This window comes from Odocoileus virginianus, chromosome 14 (genome assembly GCF_023699985.2).
Source record: "Odocoileus virginianus isolate 20LAN1187 ecotype Illinois chromosome 14, Ovbor_1.2, whole genome shotgun sequence".
NCBI lineage: Eukaryota > Metazoa > Chordata > Mammalia > Artiodactyla > Cervidae > Odocoileus > Odocoileus virginianus.
In genome coordinates, this window is record NC_069687.1 from 45968156 (window position 1) to 45991423 (window position 23268).

Consider the following 23268-nt stretch of genomic DNA (forward strand, 5'->3'; position numbering starts at 1 on the left):
AGGGTCACAAAGAGTCAGACACGACTGAACAACTAAGTGCATCCTATTGGAATGACATATAACAAGTCCAGCATTATATTGGGGCTGCTCTTTCTTTTGATATCCAGACATAATTCTTAGAACTGCAGAAGGGCCAGCCCAATATTTCAGAAAATCAGCCACAAGATGGTTCCCCTGGGGGAGAGCCAGTCACCTCTCTCTTTAAACCCCTGGTCCAGGATCCTCCTAATCAGCCCTGACCCTCTTGTCCACTCTTTCAACCCTTTACCCTTTGTACACTTGCTGTTCTTGGCTCTTCCCTCTATCAGTCACTGTCAACATAAGTCCATATTGCATGGACTAATGCTGAAGGTGTGGAAAATTTGGAAAGGAATTATAGAGTGCATCATAAAGTCTAACGTGGGCATCACTGCTGCTAATGTCCATTCATAAGGATTCTTACCTGGCCAAGTTCCTAGGCCTACCCTTAGAATGGAGTCCCAGGTACCACTTCCTCTTTTTCTCACCCACCAAAAGAAAACTCAGTCTTCCTCAATATTATGGAAAAGAAAACAACCCACCAAAACGCTATGGTAATTCAACCATCTTGAAGTACAGGTATGTTTTTAGTCAGGTTTTTTAGTATCAATTTTTTTTAATTTGGTAGAAAAATTTAATGACATAAAAATGCAAAAAAAAGATATAAAAATGCAATATTACTGGAGCATTATTTATTAAAAGTCACAGTATGTCTATATGATGTAATAGCATTCAGTTCCTTAAGGTTATTGTGCTACCTCTAAAAGGAGTGGCCTCTGAGCAGATATTTGCAGCACCTTTCAGTTGTGGGAAAATTGCTTATTATGTAATGTTAGAGAAAACTAGGATCCAAAATGGTATACAGAGTGTGATTTCAACTCTGTAAAAAGTCTGGAAGAAAGCATGCCAGATTATCAATAGGAATTATAGGAATATGGACGATTGCTATTTTATTGCTTCAGCTTTCTGTGCCTTTTAAGCTCGCTGGATAATCACTGTCTTTTAAGACCATGCAGACCATCGAGATTTGCGTACACCAACACCTGCCTGACAGATGTAAGACTGTTTGTAGGCTGCGGTTTAACCTAATCCAAAGGAAATGTCTCATCCCATAAGATTGGGCTCAGACATCACCTGTGAAGCCCACCCGTCTTCCTCCCACTGGGCAATTGGTTGCTTCCTCCACCTCGGAACTATAATGGGCTGTACAACCCTTTTTAATACTTCTCACACTGTATCAGTCAGGGTCTGTATCAGCTGATTACAAAGAAGCAGTATGGAAGGAAATCACAAAAGATGGTGCATCCCCAGGCAATAGGAGGGGCTGGTACCAACTCTAGCCTGAAAGGGTAACAGGAAGGAGCGGTTCTCAGAGCCTGGCAAAGGAATGAGAGGGATGTTTGGCAGGAATTGGAATCAGCCTATAGCAAACCCTCAGGAAAGGATAAAATACACTTTCCTGGCTTCTCCAAAAGTCTACTGGTACTTGTCAAGGGCCAAATCCAGCTGGAAGCCAAAGAGTAAGAAAGCCCTGTAACATGATCTGTAGAGGGCAGCCTCCCAGGAAGAAAGCCAAGAGAAGGATGGTGAATGGACCTGGGTGAGTGGACCTGGAGGGGTAAACCAAAGATCCAGTACAGTCACACAATTTTTGATTTACAGGTACAGCTCCAGTGTCTGTTACCTGAGGGTCTCTCTTTCCCTTAATATTGCAAAACATGCCGTATTTCAGTGCATGGGCTGAATCTGCAAAGTTCCTTCCATTTTCTCTCCAGTGGATTTCAGGGGACGAAGCTTCTCCTGAGCTCGGCCTTACTTCATCCTGCCTGGTTCCTCCATCTGCCCTCCTCTCACTAGACCACTTCCTCCCGTGCTGGACACCACCCTTCTTCCTTCCTCTTCCTCAAAGCAGTATGAATCCATGGATTATTGTATGTATCAGACATCTAACTGAGGCGTAGGGGAGAGAGTGAGTAGTTGCAGCACAGTGTAAGGAATAACGTCAAACCCTTTTCGAACCATTTTTTCATAAATATTTATCAACCATTCTCTGCCATGACGAATTTCTCATTTGTGCTCACCACCATCTTCCAGGGACCCCATGCCCTCAAGGGCCTTCTCCTTCTAATGAAAAACCTCCAAAACCCTAAACTCTGCAACACTCTTATCTAAATCTTGAGATATTTTACTGCAATGGTTTTAAAAAGTCAGATTGGAATACTTTCTAAATAAAGTTTTATTGGAACCAGGACCAGAATTAGGGTGAGGAAAGTGAGATAAGATTATACACTTGCAGGATGAGATTCTCTCTTCCTTTAAAATTTGCATCCTTTGTTCATCATGGACTTTTTTAGTTTTTATTTTTTAAGTATTACATTCTAATAGTATTTATCTTGATCACTAAGTTTTCTGGCATCCCCTTCTTTCTGCATCTAAGGCAAATGCTTCACATCACCTTAGTCCTGACCTTGCCAGTTAAGGAGGAGAGGGAAGGGCTCGTCTTTCCACATTAAACACGCCCATTAAAGTGCTTTTCCAAACCAAAAGGTAACTCTTTTGCATGGAAACTGCCAATATGTGTGTGTATGTGTGTGTGCGTTTTGGCCACGCCGCGTAGCATGTGAGATCTCAGTTCCCCACCAAGGACTGAACTTGTAAAACAGGTTTGCGTTAGAAGCTCAGTGTCTTAACCACTAGACCACCAGGGAAGTCCCCAGACTCCTGCCAATATTGAGAATAATTTCTTCCTGCTATTTTTCCCCATTAAACCATGAGATCCTCCAAGATAGAAAATGATAGAAAATGCTGCTTTCCCATTTCTATATCCCAAGTGCCTATATTTAGTAGATGAATTATAAATATTTACTAAATATAGGATCTAGGGCAAAAATTTGTAAGTAAGGTCAGTTTGTTACTTGTTGAATCTATTCAGAGCTTTTGTTTTCCATGCCGAAATGAAAAATCTTAGGAAACTAGCTGGCAAAGTTTTAAAGAGCCTTCAATCTAATCTTTTCATTTCACACATTAGGAGACAGAGGCTTATTTCCATGGTTATATTTGCAAGCAATTTGCTCATGATTTACCAAGAGTCATTAGCATTTCCTACTGTCAGAGTGCCATCCTACCTGAATAATTTTGATAGCCTCCCAGTGGGAAGATAGGAGTAAAAATTTCCAGGAGTTCAGGAAGCCCCCCCATCACCATCATAACACTATTATTTCTCCTAACAGGAACCTAAGGGCACAGAAAGTGAAGCTCATCATGTGAGCACACACACGAGATGGGAAGTGGGAAAATTCCTGACACAACCTAATGACCTGAGTCAGAACCAGAGTTTGAGACACAGAAATACAAACATTAAACTAAACTCTTCTATCCAAGCCAGAATATGTGTTTGCCGGAGGTAAAGGCATGCCTGTAAGAGCTACAGAGAGGACACCAGTGCTAAGGAAAGTTTGTTTCTTTACAATGAACTCATTGTGTCAAATTGCTGAGGCACCCAGCAAGCTGACAAGGGTCCCTTCACCCCTGTGCCCAGGACAGGCTGGCCAAAGGACATCCAGGGTGACAAGCCGCAAACAGTCAGCACTAATCTCTTATCCCGGAATAGCCCAAAGAACCCGTCCAACCTGACTGGCTGCCCTTCAGAAACGCCTTTGGAAATCTTTGTTCAGTCCTGCTTGGTTTACACTGGACTGTCTCTCCTGGGACTTCTCTGGTGACCCGATCTCCGGCCACGATAACATCCCCCAAGAGATCCACCAGCCCCCAGATTTGCCCAGCAGGCGACACTAATAAGATCCAACGAGAAGCAGCGCATTCAAAACAGACGAGAAATGCATTCACACACGAGTCAGAGTTGCCACGAAGTCTCTTCTTCCTCACCGCATTCCCCAGGCAGAAAAGAGGTCAAACCGACCTTGAAGGAGAAAAGTCCTTTTTTGATCAGTTACCACGGCAACACCGGCCTTGTCTCCCTAGGGCACCTGCCCCTGGGGCTTGCACCTGCCAGCTGGTAGCCAGAGTGGCCCAGCAGCCTCAGTTCCCTGACATTGGGCTCATTTCACCAACAAAGGTGGCGGTGGTGCCAGTTGGCTTCATGATATGGATACCTGCCCACTAAGCATTGGCCTGGACATCGGGGACTTTCACAAAGGCCAGCCAACAGCTGGCAGGCAGGCACCACCAGGTCATTGTCATTCTGGGCTGAATTGGAGACAAAGGCTCTGTCTGTGACATGGTATCACCCCCCGCCAACCCCCAACCCCCGGTGTTTTATTTTCAGCTCCACGTCCCTTCCTATGGGAGGACAATGTGGCTGAAGATGCCTTTCTTGGCTTTTTGTTCCTTTAGCATTAACCTGCCTGTGTATGCTGCTGAGGAAAAGCTCCCCTGTCCCACGTCTCATTTTACTGCAAAGCAGAAAGTCACCCCCAGCCAGTGGTTCAGATCTGGAGCCGGTAACCCGAAGCCGCGTCAGCCTTCCCCACCCTGGCTCCACACCAAGGCCTCGGAGGATTTCTTGTCACATGAGGTTAGTGGAGTTTCACATCCTCTAAAGCAAATCTCTGTTGAAACTCTCGCTTCTCACATAGCTTCAGCTCAAAACAACCATCCCACTCAGCTGCTCCTCAACTGTTTCAAGCATCGAGTCGAGAGACCCGGGTTCTTGTTCAGCTTAGTCTACATAACCCCAAGCAATCACTGGTCCTTTATGACTTCTTATGGAAAATTAAGGGCCAACACAGCTGTCATTTGGGTCCCTTTCAAGTCTTCCCTAAAAAAAAAAACAAACCTTCACTTTCCCTTTTTCCCTACTACTTTCTAAATACATTGCTAACCTGATTCTCTGAAAATGAGAAAATGAATAGAGATTGTTTTAGTTTAAAAAATAAATGGATATACATAACAATATGGATGAATTTCAAAATTTGAATGAAACAAAGCTCACGAAAAGTTCTAGAATAAACAAAACTAATTTACAGTAAAAATAAATATAGGAAAGTGGTAACCTCTGGGAGTGAGGTGGGAGCAGGGACCCCCTGGAGAGAGGCATGAAGGAACTTTCTGAGGTGAAGGCTGTATTTTATATCTGGATAGGGGTTTGGGTCACACAGGTGAAAGCCTTTGTCAAAACTCATAGAGTGCTCTTCTTGAGACAGATTGATAGAGGGATGAAGAGATAGGTAATAAAATAAATCTAACAAAATGTTCATTGTAGAGTCTAAATGGGCATATAGGTGTTCACTGTGTAATTCATTCACTTTTCTGTCTATTTCAGAATCTTCACAATAAAATATTGGGGGTAGGGGAATATGCTATAGTAAACTACAAAATTCCCTTCCCACCCACTCTCTCCCTCTTTCTTGCCTGTCATCTTTTTTTCCCACAAAATGAGTCAGTGGAAATGGCAGTATTTATTGACCTGAGTGGACAAGTTAACAGAGTTCTGTGATGAGTAATTCCTTTCTCACTGCCATGGCCTTCGAGGAAGAAGCACAGAAGTCCTGCACATCCAGAGCCCTTCCTTCCACCCCACCTTCCACAGCACAGTGATCAGAAATGGGTTTCCTGTGAGGCTGGCTACCCGCACACATCAGGGGTTGGTCTCTCTTCACACCGCATGAATCTCTGTTCTGATCTTCAAAATCCTAACAGCCTTAGAATGAGCACATGCCTATTAAGACATTTAATTCCAAATGAAATGGGAACATGCATTTTTAGAATCACTCTGGAGGTATGTCAATTACCAAGGGACAAAACACACACACATCTTTTACTAGACTCACTATGCTGTTACCCTACCATAAATAGAAATATCATAAATATCTTCCTGAAACATTGACTTTCTTGACCACTTCCCTTTAAGACTCTCAAAACACATTCTTCTTTGTTCCTTCTCAACTTGATTTCTTCTCCCTGAAAATCTTTAAGCCAGACCCACACAAAAGAGCTTATGCTACTAATATGTTTGCAGACACCATGGGAGACCTAATTCACGGCTAATTTCTTTGGGGGGAAAGAAATTAAAGGAAAAAAAACTACTAAGAAGGCAGAGTAAATCTATTTCCTCAGGGTAGAACTCATGATTTTTGTCTGTTATTCTCATTGGCAAGTTAATAAAATCTGATAGAAATACACATTTATTGAGTACCAGATATGGTCAAGGCCTTGAGTTACCCAAGGGATTAGTTTCTTCACTCCAAACCAGTATATAGTCTAACCCAGTGGAGGATTTCAAATATAAGCTTATACAAAGTTGAACAGTAAAATATTCAGATACTTATTCCCTGCAGCAGTGGATGTCCAAACTGCATGAACAGTGAACCAAGGACTGGATGGTGGGAACCCTAGGAATTTAAGAAAGGACCTAACACCTCTGATAGGAGTGGAGGTCCGAGGTCTTACTTACAAGAATGGGATTTCAGCTATGTCTGGAAGAATAGGATTTGGGGAATGCAAGAAGGGGAAAGACCACCTTGGGAAGGTAAGATTGGTAATTAAAGAGGCACTTCTGTTCTCAATACTTGAACACCAAAGCATTATTCCAAGCACCATTCCATTTATTTACTTTAAATAAACAAGTAAAGCCATAATATGTCAGATGTTGATAAGTGCCATGGACAGGAGGTGTCGACTGAAGGGGTAAGGAGTGTGGTTGCTATGTTTTATATTTAAGATGGTCTTGCTGATAAACTGGGATGAAAGAAATGAGAAGGCAAGTTTTGTGTGTATTTGGAGGAAGCACTTTTCAAGCAGAGAGTCAATAGTGCAAAGACCTGAAGCAGGAAGAGGATCTGCTTGAAACAGCAAGAAAACCAGTGTGGCTACAGCAGAATGGGTGCAGGTACAGTGGAAGGGAACGACGTCTGAAAGGTGGTTGATGCCAATCATGTGAGGTCTTTTAGAGCAACGGAAGGGCTCTGCTTTGTATGCAAGGTGAGATGGCAAGATGTGGAAGGTGTGGAACAGAGGAGTGACAGGGTCTGATTTCCATTTAAAAGAATCACACAACCTACATGCTGAAAAACAATTGTAGTCTCTTATTGGCTATGACAATAGTCCAGGTGAGAGAAGATCATGGCTTGAACTATGATGGGAGTGGTAGAGAGGGTAACAAGGAGTAAGATTCTTGGAGGTTCAAGCCATGGGACTTCTTGGTGAATTGGACGTGGGGTACGAGGGAAAGAGAATCCATGACTTTGAGCTTTTCCTCTTGAACAGCTCTTGGGATGAATTGCTTTTTGCTAAAATGAGAAAGACTATGGGAGCAGTGGATATGGGTTGCAGGGGAAGGGATCATGAATCAGGAGTTTAACACCAACTTGTTGGAGTGGAGATGCTTTTGAGGTACCCAATTAATAGATACATCATATTACAGACATCCTATTAGAGATGTGTCTCAAGTATGCAGTTGAATATACAATAGAATTCAGAGCTAAAATCCAGCCTGGAGATCCAAATGTTGGTGTTGTTAGCATCTGGATGATATTGAAAGCCATGAGATCAAACGAGATCATAGTGAAGGTGGATAAAAAAACAAAAGAGGAGCCTTGAGACACTTCAGTGTTTGGAGGTCTGTGAGATGAGGTGGAGCCAGCAAAGAAAGGGGAGAAAGGGACCAACAGAGATACAAAGATCAGAGACCAGTACCCCAAGTTAGGTGCGCTATCAGCAGTATCCAAAGCTGCTGGCTCCAGACGCAAAATGAATTATAATGGGCAAAGCAAAAAGTAACTGCCTGTGTTTCCTGCTGTGACATCTAAATGCATGCGTGCTCAGTAGTTCAGTCGTGGCTGACTCTTTGCAGCCCCATGGACTCTAGCCCTCCAGGCCCCTCCGTCCATGGGATTCTCCAGGCAAGAGTACTGGAGTGGGTTGCCATTTCCTCCTCCAGGGGATCTTCCCAACCCAGGGAACAAACCCACATCTTCTGCGTCCCTATTACATCCACAGCCTCCTGTTAATAGTAATAACAGAAGAAGAGTAATAATTAAGGACTACCGCCTATTGAACATCAATCAAATGCCAAGGATTGTGCTTTGGCAAATCTTGCATGCCAACTCTGATAAATAGATAGTGGCTACCTAGGTCATTGTATTGAGGAGTCTGAGACTGCTTCTTAGCTTAAAGAGAAGGGTTGAGTTGCAGGACTTCTCTGGTAGTCCAGAGGTTAAGAATCCACCTTGTCATGCAGGGTTCAAGGGTTCAATCCCTGGTCAGGGAGATAAGATCCTACATGCCACAGAGCAACTAAGCCTGTGCGCCACAACTCCTGAACCCGTGCACTCTGGAGCCTGTGTGCCACAACTAGAGAACCTGTGTGCTGCAATGAAAGATCCCACAGGACATTAAAAATGAAAAAGATTTAGTTGTGATTCCTGCCATGGACATTGAGGAACTGGCCTCCTATTTTCAGTTATTCATGATCCCTGTAATAGGAATTTACATCCATTTTCTATAGGGCTCACAACCCTTCAGTGGTGGTGTAATGAACACCATTTTACAAACGCAGGAACTTAGTTCAGGAAAGTTTATTGATTGCCCTGAGTTGGCACAGCTAGAAATGGCAAAGGGGAGACCTGGCCCAGGTCAACTGGCCTCTGTCCCACACTGCACAGTTTCCCTCTCCATCCCATCAGAAAAGTGCACAGAATTTCAGATTCCCCAGGGTACACCCTTTCTAACTGAAACCTATGACACAGAAAGCATATAATGAAAGGTATAGACTTCAAAAGTAATGGTTCCTTCATGCTTATATAGAATATGGTCCAGCTGGATCCATGAACTGATTTAGAGAGATATGTTTGCAAATTTAAGTACAGGAGAAAAAAAAACAAAACATGACACAAGAGTAGTCAAAGTGATTTTAGCAGTAGTTTTTTTCAACCTATGGCAGTTGAAGATGACACAAGAGCAATCATTAAAAATATGACTATTATTTTGTCTTCATCATTCCCATAGCAACCTAGTAGTATTGCCTGCCAAAAAATAACTCAGTAGGCACCAAGAATTCTCAGCTTCTCTTTTAGCACCAAGCCCTTCCCACAGTCATTTATATTAACATTTGCAAAAGATTTATTTCTCTTTGATTCAAATAATTCCACATTCCCAAGAATATCTGGACTGGAGCATGGCCAGTTGCCTGCAGGGCCTGCAGCCGTCTCCCTGGTCCTGGGTAGCTCCCCGGGTGCGCATGAATGGCTCATTGTTAAAGACAAACCCACTGCAGAAAACACAAAACACAGAAGAGGAATCAGTCTCCTATTCTGAGGACTAGTCTGGATTTTGAGCAATGAAACTGAGTGGGCGTGGCAAGCACCTAAGGCTGTTGTGAGTCAGTGACAGATGCCTCTCAGCAGGCCTAGGGCTCCTCTGAGATGCTGCCCCAGGTCACCATCAACAACTCATCCAGGAGATTCTGAAGCCAGATCCTTCCATGTAGCCATGCAGAAGGCTAGAGCAATCACAAAACTGAAAATCATCTTCATCACCCCTCTGAATCTGTTAAGCACCAACTATAAGCAGGAGGAAACACTATTCAGAGAAAAATGGAATGGAGGTCATCTTCCAACAGTGTATATGGCTTGACCCACTGACCAAAAATCCAAAGTGTGACCTTTAGACTCTTAAATGATGGAGACTAGGAACCCATATTTTGCTCTGATTTTTGCTACTGATTTTCTGCATATAGTGTTTTCTCTCTCCCAGCTAATAGCACACTTTGGGGAAAGATCCAACTGCCTACCTCAAAGTCCGTTAAAATCAAAGACTAAAAAGTACTGTAATTTTAGCATTTCTTGGAATTGATCAACCTTTCACTAAATTCAGTTGCAGACTGGATTAACTGCTTTCCTGGTATAGAGTTTCTACATTTAGATCATGTTTATTATTTCAGAGATGTATTGATAAACCCCACAATTAATGCTTGATGAGTATAATTTAGTAACCACATGCCTATAGTTCAGATATTGCTATTTTCAAAATGTTACACCTTCTGCTACTTATTTAGACTTTTTATTGCCTTTATTTGAGCTATATATTTTTTAAATTCACTTGTTTTTAATTGTAGGATAACTGCTTTACAATATTGTGTCAGTTTCTGCCATACATCAGCATGAATCCAGCCATGAATCCTCTCCTGCCCCTGCTGTGTCTGTAAGTCTGTTCTCTTATGTCTGAGTCTCTATTCTTGCCTTGCAAATAGGTTCATCAGTTCCATTTTTCTAAATTCCACATATATGCATTAATATACTATATTTGTCTTTCTTTTTCTGACTTACCTCACTCTACAATAGGCTCTAGGTTCATCCACCTCATTGGAACTGAAGACTACCATATTTCAAGATAAAATTTTCATATCACATTACTTCTCCCAGCTCTCAAAAACCCACCAAAATATATCAGGGAAAAGCAATGAAGTGATCCAGAAACAATAGACTAATTCAGCTATGGTCATAATTCATTTATCTGCAAAAACAATAGCTATATCTGCTCAAGTGAAAAATATATCTGACTTTATGCCTTGGAGGAAAATAAACCTAACTTGTTAAAACATGCCTCTCTCTTTCAACTGCGCTACTTAACATTTTGCAAATAAGACAAAAAACAACAACAACAAGCAATATGGAGTCTAAACTTCTATCCTGTGGACATATCTCCATCTTCATTGAGGCCATTAATATATTAAAAACACTGATGAAGGGCTAGTTGTTGGGTAAAGTCATTTTTCCCTTGACATTTATTATCAGTAGAAAAGTTTTTCTGTTTTAATACCCACATTCTGGCATATAATTACTGTAATAAAGTCTATTTCACTCTGGGTGACTGCTGCCAGTATTATGAAATCATGGCAATGGTTGTAAAAATAAGGGAGGTCACAACCTTTCCACACACACACACACCCACTCTGCAGCTGATATTAAATAGCTTTGGTGGGAAAATGCAGACCTTTAAACTTTCTCTACCAAACTCAATGCATTCTGTATTTAACTTTTTCTTTAAAATGGTTTGTGTTATAAGAATTCAAAAACTGTGTATGGCCATGAGGGGAGAAAAAGAAGAAGAATAAGAAACTTAATTAGTTACTAAGTCCGACTTGGATATAGAGCAATAACAACCATTTCTTTGTGCTAACTATTTTTAATGATATGCATTACATGCATCGGCCTGTCTATTGCCCAGACTATTCCAGTCTCGATCCAGGTTTACTAGTAAGTTGTTGGCAAAGGACAGCATTGGGAAAAGTCTCCATTTTGATGTTTTGCATTTTGATAGGGATAATAATGCCTAACAGCATAAATTCCCTCTAAATCCTTAAACCACCACCATGGCTTCCTGACAATAAGACAGTCAACCTCGAAGTACATCAGACACTGTACAAACATCCTCCTTACACCCCCAGAGTACTCAATATTTTGATTCACCCTCTCTGGGCTTAACCTGCTCAAATATTTTAATCCAATTGCTTTCAAATGTTCTCTTACATAACTGTTGGATGTAATTTTTCTCGATTCAAGTCAAGCTAATTCAGGATCATAATAAGGACAGATAGGCCCAGAAGGAGTATCTTGTGCATTTTTAAAAAAAATTTCCATATGGAGTAGGAATTTCTTTAGGAAGGATCTAAGGAAACACTGATTTTAAAAGTAGAATTTTGGCTTTCCAAATTAAAATAACCTTGAGTAAAGACACTGCTTGGGAGATCAGAAGATCAGGATCTCACTTTGCCCTTGGAATGGGAAATCCCTAGAATCGATTGTCTGTCAAAGCAACAAAGAGAATATGGATGCAAACAGAATGGTGGAGAACAGGTGTGTTGGACCGATAAGAGAGTACCAACAGAGCACCATACAGAGAAAGCCAGCCCTGGGACTGTCCCTTACCCCTGCTTCAGTCAGAGTTCCACTGTCATCTATGTTATTTTCTGGCCTTATGCATCAGGTTTTGTTTGAGGAGGAAAAGACCTGTGATAGCCACGTTGGAAAACAGTTTGAGTCATGCACACCCTTTGACCAGCAATTCTGCTCCTAGATAAGTCTCCTGGAGAAATCTGTACCTATGTGCCCAGACTGCATGTCTAGGAATGTTCACAGCACTATTGGAACGTTCACAGCACATATGGAGTCATAATGGCTCCAAACCAGAAGCAACTCGTGTCCATCCTTAGGACAATGGATTAATACATTGTGGTGAATTCATACAATGGAAAACTATACAGCAGTAAAAATTAATAAACCAGAGATTTGTGCCAAAACATGGATGAAACTTGCAAACATAAGGCTGTACGAAAAAGGCAACACAGACGAAAAAACACATAGAATTATTCCATTTATGTAAAATTTTTAAACCAGCAATATTAATTTATACTGTTTAAAGATGTACATACAGGCAATAACACTTAGGAAGAAGCAAATAAATGATTTTCACAGAAGTCTGAAGGCTATTTCCTTTGTGGAATGAGATAAGGTTGTAATCACAACTCAAGATGGGAACTACAGGAAACTTCTGGGATGATAATAATGCTTTGTTCCTCATCCCTCAAAATTTTTCTATATGGGTATTTTATCTTTTACTTCAAAATTGAAAAAAAAAGAAACATCGCTCCTAAAAAAGAGAAGTTTGAAAATTCACTTCTTCATGGCAAAGATAGACCTGGAGGTCCGGGAGATTAAGTCAATTGCCCATTTTTTCTGACACCTAACGTGCAGCTCAGTCATGGAGCTTCTTCTCCAGTGCTTTGGGCAGGGGAATACACATTCTACAGGCCCAGAGGGCCTGTCATTGCCGCGTTCGTTTCTTTAGTCCAGTTTGCAAACTGGCCCACCCCTTTCCCTCCCTCAGCCTCTCTCCTTGTGGGTCCACAGCCAACATCCACCTCTGAGCCCACCAGAAAGATATATACACGATAAATGAATTCACAGATAGATACACACACCCACTGTACCTTGTACCCTCTCTTAGGTCTACCAGGCGTGACAATATTTCATATTTAATCTACAACCCAAAACCTATCATACTTTGCATGTTACAGATATCTAAAACCAAAATAAAGCTTGTTAACTACTAATATTAAATCTAATGTATCTATAGATACTTTTCAAATTGTTAGTCATTCAGTTGTGTCTGACTCTGTGGGACCCCATGGACTGTAGCCTGCTAGATTCCTCTGTGCATGAAATTCTCCAAGCAAGAAAACTGGAGTGGACTGCCATTTCCTTTTCCAGGGGATCTTCCCAACCCAGGGATCGAACTTCGGTCTCCTGCACTGCAGGCATATTCTTTACCGTCCAAGCCACTGCTTTTCAAGCATGCCTCCAATAAACTGTGGGAGGAACAGTGAAAGTTGTAGACTTGCCATTTGAGGATTCTCTTCCTGAGCTACTTCAGAGCAGCACAGAATATACGACTTTTATAATGGAGTTTTTAAAAAATCTTTATTATCCCTTCTTTCTAAAAAACTATCCATTACTGAAAAAACATTTAGCCAGAAATTTTTTAGAAAGTAAAATTATGAGTTAAGAAATTCTAAAGATGGCATTGCATACAAATACAAATAATATGATTTAAAAGCTTACACCGGAGTCTATCACTAAATTTCTCCAAGTCAGTATATTGGATGTTTTTTCATATTTAAAGATTTATTTTCTTACAGCAGTGGGAGTAGTTTTAGGCTCACAGGAAAACTGAGAGGAAGATGCAGAGATTTCTCATATACTTCCTGTTCCTACAAAAGCATATCCTCCCCCATTATCAACACCCCCCCACACACAAGAGTGTTCTGTCTGTTACAACTGATAAACCTCCATTGGCACATTATCACCCAAAGCCCATAGTTTATATTAGGGTCCACTCTTGGTGTTGTACAGTCTGTGGGTTTGGACAAGTGTGTAATGACATGTATTCATCATTATAGCATCACACAGTCTTTGCAGTGCCCCAAATATCCTTTGTGATCCACCCATCTATCCCTCCCCTTTCCTTTAACCCCTAGTAATCACTGACCTTTTTATAGTCTTCTTAGTTTTGCCTTTTCTAGAACAGTATATAGTTGGAATCAAACAGTACACAGCTCTTTTCAGATTGGTTTCTTTCACTTAGTTATATTCATTTCAATTTCTTTCGTGTTTCTTCATGGCTTGATAGCTCATTTCTTTTCAGCACTGAATAATATTCAGTTGACTGGATGTACTTCGGTTTATTTATTCATTTACTGAAGGACATCTTAGTTGCTTCTAAGTTCTGGCAGTTATGAATAAAGCTGCTATAAACACCCATATGTAGGTTTTTGTGAGGACATATGTTTTCAAATCTTGGAGTTAATGCCAAATAGAACAACTGCTGAATTGTATGGGAAGAGCATGTTTGGCTCAAAAAAGAAAAAAAAAAAAAAAAAAACACCAAACTGTCTTCCAAAGTGACTGTACCATTTTGCATTGAACCAAAAACTTCAGATTTGACAAGGTGAATGTAGAAAAGCGAAGCTTTATCTCATATATGAGGAATTCTAAGATAATTCTCCTAAATACCAGAACTACAGAAGAAGCTAAAAATTCAAGATAGACAATCCCACCAAGCAGAGCAAAAGTACAGAAGGGAAGAACAGGTGAAAACATAGGCAACCAAAGAAAAATATTACATAAGAAAAACCAAATAAAGGGGTTGAGTTCTTAGCTCATGGATGACTTTCCTCCAAATAAACTTGCTGTCATTCTCAAAGAAGCTCTTCACAAGTCGGAGCTTTCCAGTCATGGATAAATAAGAAGGAACTATCATTTCAAGACGAATTGGCCATAGGGGAAAAAATGCTTTTGTCAGAAGAAAGGCAGTATTTCCAATCTTGCACCTTATCAGTAGAAGGACAATGTAACTAAAGACATCTGAAGAAGTCAAAATCCTCTGTGTGTCATGCTGGTACCATGCCAGTAGCAGATAAAGCAAAACAAGAGGGGTGATTTTTTTTTTTTTTTCCTTTGAAACAACCCCATGCACAAAGATTTCGTTTCCACCTTCAGTAGGATGAACTCATTTAGTTAAGATTCCAGACCATACCACTTTTAGAAAAGTATTTCTTAGGGAATTTGCCCTCTGGTTCTCCAGTCTGTGCCTGACAGTACAATCCCCATCCTCTACCATGCTGCTCCAGCCCAGCAGCCCATGGTGAGAGCCTCTTGGTTTTGAATTCCTAGGATCCGTCACTCGTTTGAACTCATTGTCACAGAGCACTGCATAGGGGCTTCACCATTCCCCAAGTAGGCATGGTTTGTTTCCCCACCCAGACTCAAATGTCATTGGAGACAGACTTCTTGTGCTTTCTTGTGCATCCCCTACCACAGTGCTGAGCTCACAACAGGGGCTCAAACCTTCCCCAGTGGTTCATCATTCCATGCAGGCTTCCCATCTGTAGCTCAAAATCACCAGAATGAAATTCCCTTACAGCACCACCCATCATGGTAGTCACAGCTGCCCCGACCTCTGCTCCTTCAGGGCCTTCTCTTTCTCTGTTTTACTTTAAAAGCAGATGGTGGGAGGGGGGATCGGGATGGGGAATACATGTAAATCCATGGCTAATTCATGTCAATGTATGACAAAAACCACTACAATATTGTAAAGTAATTAGCCTCCAACTAATAAAAATAAATGAAAAATAAAATAAATAAATAAATAAAAGCAGGTGGTGGACAAAACCAAAAATCACATCCAGGTCTGTGAGTGTGCGTTTTAGGGAAACAACTGCTCTCAACACTAGGATACAGAGCAAGTCACCACTAAACGTTAACATACTCTGATGGTAACACAGCTCATAAATGGTGATAAACACCTGGGCATGATCACTGTGAAAACAATGCAAATCAAGGAACGGATTGAAGCTTTCGTAGTAATTTGGAATTAGACTCTCAAAGCTTTCAGTAGTACTGTTTATTCTGCTATAATGGGATATGTAGATTCTTAAAAATAACCTGGTTTGTCAAAAACTGTGATATTAAAAAAACTGACTTTGTGGAAGGGGAAGATATGGAGATTAGGATCAAAGTTTCAGTCACAACAACCAACAGTAGAGAAATTTTACAAGTACAAGTAAATATTATTATCTTAACCTAAAATGTATATATCTATTGATCAAAGATGACAACCCACACCCAAATGTTTCATTCCACATACTCAGGAATTTCTCAGTCTTCTCCATGTCCTTTAACTTTTATTTTGAATTCTGTGTGTTGAGCCCCTAGTCTTCAATCAAAGAACAAAGGAATATAAACCAAATGGCAGAACAGCTCAACAAGGAAACACATAGCAGCATCTTCCCAGGCTTTGCAGGACCATAACTTTTCTCCCCCTTCTTGGGGTCCTAGTCTCTCAATCACCCACTATGATCAAAGGTAGTTGCATAATGCAACAATGCTCCTTGATTAATAAAATACATCATATCTAATTTCCATTATGAAAACTCCTAATGTGGGAAAAATGGTTGGACTCCAGGTTCAAAATTAAATTGGAGCTTTTCACATCAATCACTGGCTTCCTGGGCCCATATCCATGATGTTTCAGCAAGGAGTCTATGGCCATAAAGACAGCCTTGCATGCATGTGTGCACAGTCTCTTCAGTCATGTCTGACTCCTTGCAACCCTATGGACTGTAGCCCACCAGGCTCCTCTGTCCATGAGACTCTCCAGGGAAGAATACTAGAGTGGGTTGCCATGCCCTCCTCCAGGGCATCTTTCCAGCCTGGGGATCGAACTTACATCTGCCTGCATCTCTTGAAATGCAGGAGGATTCTTTACCCACCCAGCTACCTGGGAACCCTGACATTAGCCTTACCCATTCTTAATGAGCCCCTCCAGATTCACTTTCCCCTGGCAATGAAGGAGAAATGTTTATTGCACAATAAACAAAATCCAAAAATCTATTAGAAAAGGCCAGGTGTGTCTCCTTAAGATATAGGCACTTCTCCACAACAAGAATGATTTTGAAGGTAAGACTGAAGGGGACTGTAGCAATACCTCCAGGGTAACTCTTCATGTCCTATGTCTCATTGGGATATGGTTTTTTAAAAGAATGTCATCAACAGTGAAAACTAGCAGATTCCTGAGGAAGGTGGAAATAAATATGTATTAGGAAAAAAAAAAGTCATCTGGATTGTCTTCTACAGAATCCACCAAATCCATCCTAGATGAATGGGTGAAGAGTCTCACTTTCATGTCATCTAATTAAGTCCATTAATCCCATCTGGTACTAACATATCAGTCTGAGCTTATTTGGGATTTTGACTAAAAAGCTTCTATAAATTTTTGATTAACTCATTCTAAGTTATTGTGAGACCCTGGGAAAGTCAAACCTGACTGCTAAGTGCTATATCTGGATAATATAATCCATGCCCACACTTTCAAGGAAGAGTTCAAAAGCCCCATTTCACAGATGAAGAAACCAAGACTTTGCTCAAGAACATGTGCCTGGTAAACTTAATGGAATCAGGATCAAACCCAGACCCTCTGATACACCCTATGGGCTTAACCACTACCCTACACTGCCTTTCCTGGATAAGCTACAAGAACAAAGGGTAGAAAAGATGATTGGTGATTTGCTGGTGCCCATATCACGTCCCCAGGGGCTGCGGGGCTACAGTCCATAGGCTAGCGAAGAGTCAGACATGACCAAGACCACTCAGCGCACACAGCCTTCTTTAAGATCCCGCTCTCACATTCACGCGTGACTACTGGAAAGAACCATAGCTTTGAACATATGGACCTTTGTCAGCAAAGTGACGTCTTTGCTTTTTAATACACTGCCTAGTTTTATCATAGCTTTCCTTCCAAGGAGGAGGGAATGGCAAACCACTCCAATATTCTTGCCTTGAGAACCCCTTGAACAGTATGATAAGCCAAAAAAGTTTTGTATTTAACTATCCAAAAAGCAGTTCTAGTCCTCCTGTTGTCCTATGCTGCCCTTGTATACAATCTAGACAAGTCTAGAAGCTTAATTGACAAGTTCTTTTCATCCAAGTAAAACTTTTTAAGGCCAAGCCCTTTCTAATTATGTGACTTCAAGGGGCATATCTATGACCCTATTGGTGACAGTCCCCCTAAATTCCTGAGGGTATGTCTATAGAAGGAGCAGTGACAAGATGAGAAGAGACACAACGTTCATCTAATCCAACCCTATGTTTTCACAAATGAGAAAAGCAAATTGCTCAGAGAGTTGTTGGGCTGTGCACCATGCCCCTCAGGCACTCAGAACTGGAAGAACAGCCCAGTTGCCCACACTGCACTGCCTTCTCCACAAAAAGCCAACCACTGACAAAACCCAGCCTGAAAAATCCTTCATGGTCCCTGTCTCCTGTGGCTCTAGAATCAGTATGAGATACTGCCTTGTGCAAATATCATAAAGACTCCCATCCTGCCTGTATGAACAGTAATGAAATAGCCATAGTCCCTCAGAAACATACCATACAGTCAGTGGTGTAATCATATATAGTAATCATAGGTTTGCAGAGTTTTAGAGCTGAAAGAGGACTGGTGGATGGTTATACACTGCTAGGTGTCATTAAATTGGAAAAACTATATATTTCTCAAAGTAACTAGCAAATTGTTTCTTTTTTTTCATTTCTCCAAATGTTTTATTTTTCCAGAGAGCAATAAAAATAATTAAGATTTGTTGTGTGATTACTATGCTAGCTGCCTTAAATGTATTATATATTCCCTACATTGTAGGTACAATTATCATCCCCTTTAATCCTGATAAGTGTCAGTCACTCAGTCATGTCAGACTCTCTGCAACCCTATGACTGTAGCCCACCAGGCTCCTCTGTCCGTGGAATTCTCTAGGCAAGAATACTGAAGTGGGTTGCCATTCCCTTCTCCAGGGGATCTTCCCAACCCAGAGATTGAACCTGGATCTCCTGCATTGCAGGCAGATTCTTTACTATCTGAGACACCAGGGAAGGTCCTTAACCCTGATAGCTGCACCATAAACTCAGAATAATAAGTTAATATTCAAAAAAATAAAATCTGTGTATGCAGTTCCTCACATAACAAGACATCATAAATATTTTTTAGAGTTCTGTGACAGCAATGTTATTTTGATTTAAATCTTATTTTCAGTACACTGATTATTACAGGGGAATGTTATTTATTTGTTTGTTATGATAAAATAAACATAACATAAAACTTACCATCATCACAAATTTAAAATGTGCCGTTTAGTAAATTATATTCATATTGTTGTGCAACCCATTCCAGAACTTATTTCATCTTGCAAAACTGAAACTCTGTACCTACTAAACAACTCCCCACTTCTCCCTCCCCCAGTATTTGGCAATCACCATTCTACTTTCTGTTTGATGACTCTGACCACTTTAGATACCTCAGATAAGTGGAATCATGCAGTATTTGTCTTTTTGTGACTGTCTCGTTTCACATACCGTCACGTCCTCAAGGTTCATCCAGGTTGTAGCATGTCAGAATTCCTTCCTTTTAATAGCTGAGTAACATTCCATTTTAAGTATATAACACACACTGTTTACCCATTCACCGGTTATGGACACCTGGATTGATTCTACCTCTTGGCTACTATGAGTAACACTGTTATGAACATAGGGGTACTAGCAAATTGCTCTGAAGTAAAATAAACTGGTTACATTTTGTAGTGTTAATTCCAGCTCATGGTCTTACATTTGTGTTCTCAAGAAAAGTGAACCTCAGTCCCTCTTATCCAGTTACTTACATTTGGAATAAGTTTTGCCTTTTGGCCACTTATGAGCGGGTGTAACCATTCATCTCATCACTCAGAGATGAAGAAATAGGCTCACAGAGGGCTGGCCTTGCAAGACTCATTTTACAAAGTAGTGATAAAGTTCTTTAGGGAGATAGTATAAGCATAGTGATTATAAATATAAGTCTGGCATCAGAACTCCAGTTCTATCATTTACCAGCTATGTGACCTTCAAAAAGTTACCTAACTTCTCTAAGCTTCAGTTCCTAGTCTCTAAAACAGAAGCAGTGATAATAATAATAATAGTCCTTGTGTCCTAGGGTCAAGGTAAGAAATAAATGAAATAATCATGTAAATAATTCAGTGTAGTCTCTGGCATGCAGTAAGTGCTCAAGAGTTGTCAGCCTTTATTCTGTGGTTATAGGTCACCAGTCCCAAACCCCTCATTAAAGATGAGGTCCAACAAGATAAAGCACACACTGCTGCCTTGATAGGCACAGAGCTCTGGATGGGCAGAGCCCCCTTGTCTGACATGAAAGTGATCAGAGAGTGACTACTTTTTTAATCACAGAAGTTTGCTTAATTTCCAAACTTTGATTTAAAAAAATACACCAGTTAACCTAAGGTTGACCCTTTTAAGCACACAGGCTTAAAAAAATAAAAGCTAAGAAACAGGAACTGAAAATGTTAAAAAATAAAATAAAATCTGAGCAAAACCAAGTAAACATCACCGACATCTTGCTGCTAGAAAAATCCCTGACCCTGTAAGTGTGTCTTAAAATCTTGTTCAAAACGTATTTGGTTATCTTTTGCTTTTGCATCAAATGTGAGTCATCATAGCCAGCGCGCAAAGATCACTACATTTTAATTAATGATCCTGCATTTACTTGGCCTTTTCTCAGGCTCTGCCTCAGCACTTCTGCCTTTGCAGTTCCGATGGACTTAGAGTTTAACATATTTGGGCAGTTGGCTGGACTCAAGGCAACTAGGAGTCACATTAGGATAGAATCAAAAACTTTCCCTCTATCACCTTACACCTGAGTAATTCCCAGTCCCAGAGAGGAGTCTTCCAGCTCCAGCATCCTATCTAAGCCCCAGATCACAGCACCTTTCTAGCCCATGGTATGATTCCTCTAGCTGTCCACACAACTTGAGGAACTTACTTAGCCCTTCTTTGATCAGATTTACATTCCACAATATTCAGGATTCACAGTGAGAAAAACAGTAAAGACATCTTTCTTTCCCAGGTCATGCTGCTTTGCTCCTATTCACTGATGAGACCCTCGGGTCAAGAACCACCCAGCACAGAAGTGGCTAGCAACTCTGGCTGTGCATTAGAATCCCCAGCAACACATTTCTGTAAAACTGCAAATGTCTGGAGGTCACCCTAGTTCATCTGAAACTGAACTTCCGAGAGTAGAGAATTCAGTGGTTCTCAGAAGCTCTGCAGGTGGCTGTGAGTAGGGAGGTTGAAAATCTCTGCCCTAACCAAAACAGGAAGTCAGATTGCAGTATCAGGCACCATGTACCATGTACCAAGAATAGCCACGCTCAAGGTAAAAGGCCGAATCCCTCAGGCCATGTCATGGACCCCAATAATAAGTGACCCCAATTCATCACTAAAGGGGAAGAGGTCCTTTCCCCAGCTAATCTAGACACCAAACCCACACAACTCATTTCTAACTGCAGCTACTGAAGGCCTGATCCATGCTCCAGTCAACTGCACACGCTGAGTGCTCATCTTATCCAGCCAAACTCTGCTTCCAGTCTATCTGCAGTGACTGCACCTGCACAACTAGACTTATTGAAGAGTAAGCTAAGTAAGAGAGAATTGTACTCAGTAATGGCCCTTCAGTTCACTTCAGTCGCTCAGGCGTGTCTGACTCTCTGCGACCCCATGGACTGCAGCACACCAGGCTTCCCTGTCCATCACCAACTCCCAGAGCTTACTCAAACTCATGTCCATTGAGTCAGTGATGCCATCAAACCATCTCATCCTCTGTCGTCCCCTTCTCCTCTTACCTTCAATCTTTCCCAGCATCAGGGTCTTTTCCAATGAGTCAGTTCTTCACATCAGGTGGCCAAAGTATTGGAGTTTCAGCTTCAGCATCAGTCATTCCAATGAACATTCAGCACTGATTTCCTTTAGGATGGACTGGTTGGATCTCCTTGCAGTCCAAGGGACTCTCAAGAGTCTTCTCCAACACCACAGTTCAAAAGCATCCATTCTTTGGTGCTCAGCCTTCTTTATGGTCCAAATCTCACATCCATACAAGACCACTGGAAAAAACATAGCTTTGACTAGATGGACCTTTTTTGGCAAAGTAATGTCTCTGCTTTTTAATATGCTGTCGAGGTTGGTCATAACTTTTCTTCCAAGGAGCAAGTGTCTTTTAATTTCATGGCTAAAGTCACCATCTGCAGTGATCTTGGAGCCCAGAAAAATAAATTCCGTCACTGTTTCCATTGTTTCCCCATCTACTTGCCATGAAGTGATGGGACCAGCTGCCATGATCTTAGTTTTCTAAATGCTGAGTTTTAAATCAAACTTTTCACTGTCCTCTTTCACTTTCATCATGAGGCTCTTTAGTTCATGGCTTTTAGGAGATCACAGAGGCCACCACCAGCATTCTTTATAGAAAACAAGATCAGAGGACATGAAAATGGTCAAGATCTAGAAAGCAGGCAGATCACCGAGCTAGACATCACTCAAGAAAGATGAAAGAGGCAGATGTGCTGAAAGTGTTCAACAGCAAGATTAAAGGAGAAGAACGTTCCTGGAGGCCCATCCTGGTACAATCAGAGTGGCAGACAAAGAATCAAGGCAGAGACTATAGAAACAGGATGAAGAAGCAGAGTGGCATGGTGGGTACATAATTGGGCTCTGGTTCTGATCCATAATTTGGAACAGGTGAAAAAACAAAACAAAATACTCTGAGCCTCAGTTTTCTCATCTGCAAAATGGGATAGTAAGTATGAGGATCAGCATAACAGCTGATACTCAATTAAATGTTAGCAATATCATTGTAAGAAAAGGAGGCAGTTCTTAGGACCCAAGATAGAGGCTTAGTCAAAAGGAAATAAGACAAGGACTTCCTTGGAGGTCCAGCAGTTAAATCTCTGCACTTTCGTTACAGGAGGCCTGGGTTCTATTCCTGGTTGGGAACTAAGATCCCGCAGGCTGTGCACAAGCCATAAAAAAGGAAATAAGACAAAAGGCCTGTTATCCTGTTACAAGTCAGAGCAGATCCTGCAGCAGAAGGAGAAGCCAGGTTACTGTGGTCATGGTGGCAATAGACTAGAGCTCTCAGTTCTAGTTTCTTTGTAAAAACAGGGTTGGACCCAGAGCTTTGGGCTGAGTGGGCAGTGTGGCCTTAGCTGCAAAGGTTAGAGGCATGTAGGCAAGGGAGCCAAGCAGGTCATTATACCCATCCATGGCTTGGCACAGGTTCAAAGCTGAGGGCACTCCCTGGGACTCCTACAGGTTACTTTCCTTTCAATCCACAGGTCCTTCCCCATGTGACCCTTACCTTCAGGAATTA

General features: G+C 41.3%; 1 long non-coding RNA gene across 13 annotated transcripts in view; it reads right to left on the reverse strand.

Moving 5' to 3' along the window:
* Positions 1–23268, reverse strand: part of LOC139038264 (uncharacterized) — a 116739-nt gene that overhangs the window by 43873 nt on the left and 49598 nt on the right. For 8 of the 13 annotated variants that reach the window (XR_011491232.1, XR_011491224.1, XR_011491234.1 and 5 more), the window contains one exon: positions 21749–22357. The exons of 3 other annotated variants lie outside the window; for them this stretch is intronic. This is a non-coding gene — a long non-coding RNA (uncharacterized lncRNA). The remainder of the gene's footprint in view (positions 1–21748; positions 22358–23268) is intronic. 2 more of the 13 variants (XR_011491227.1, XR_011491226.1) reach the window with 1 other exon arrangement.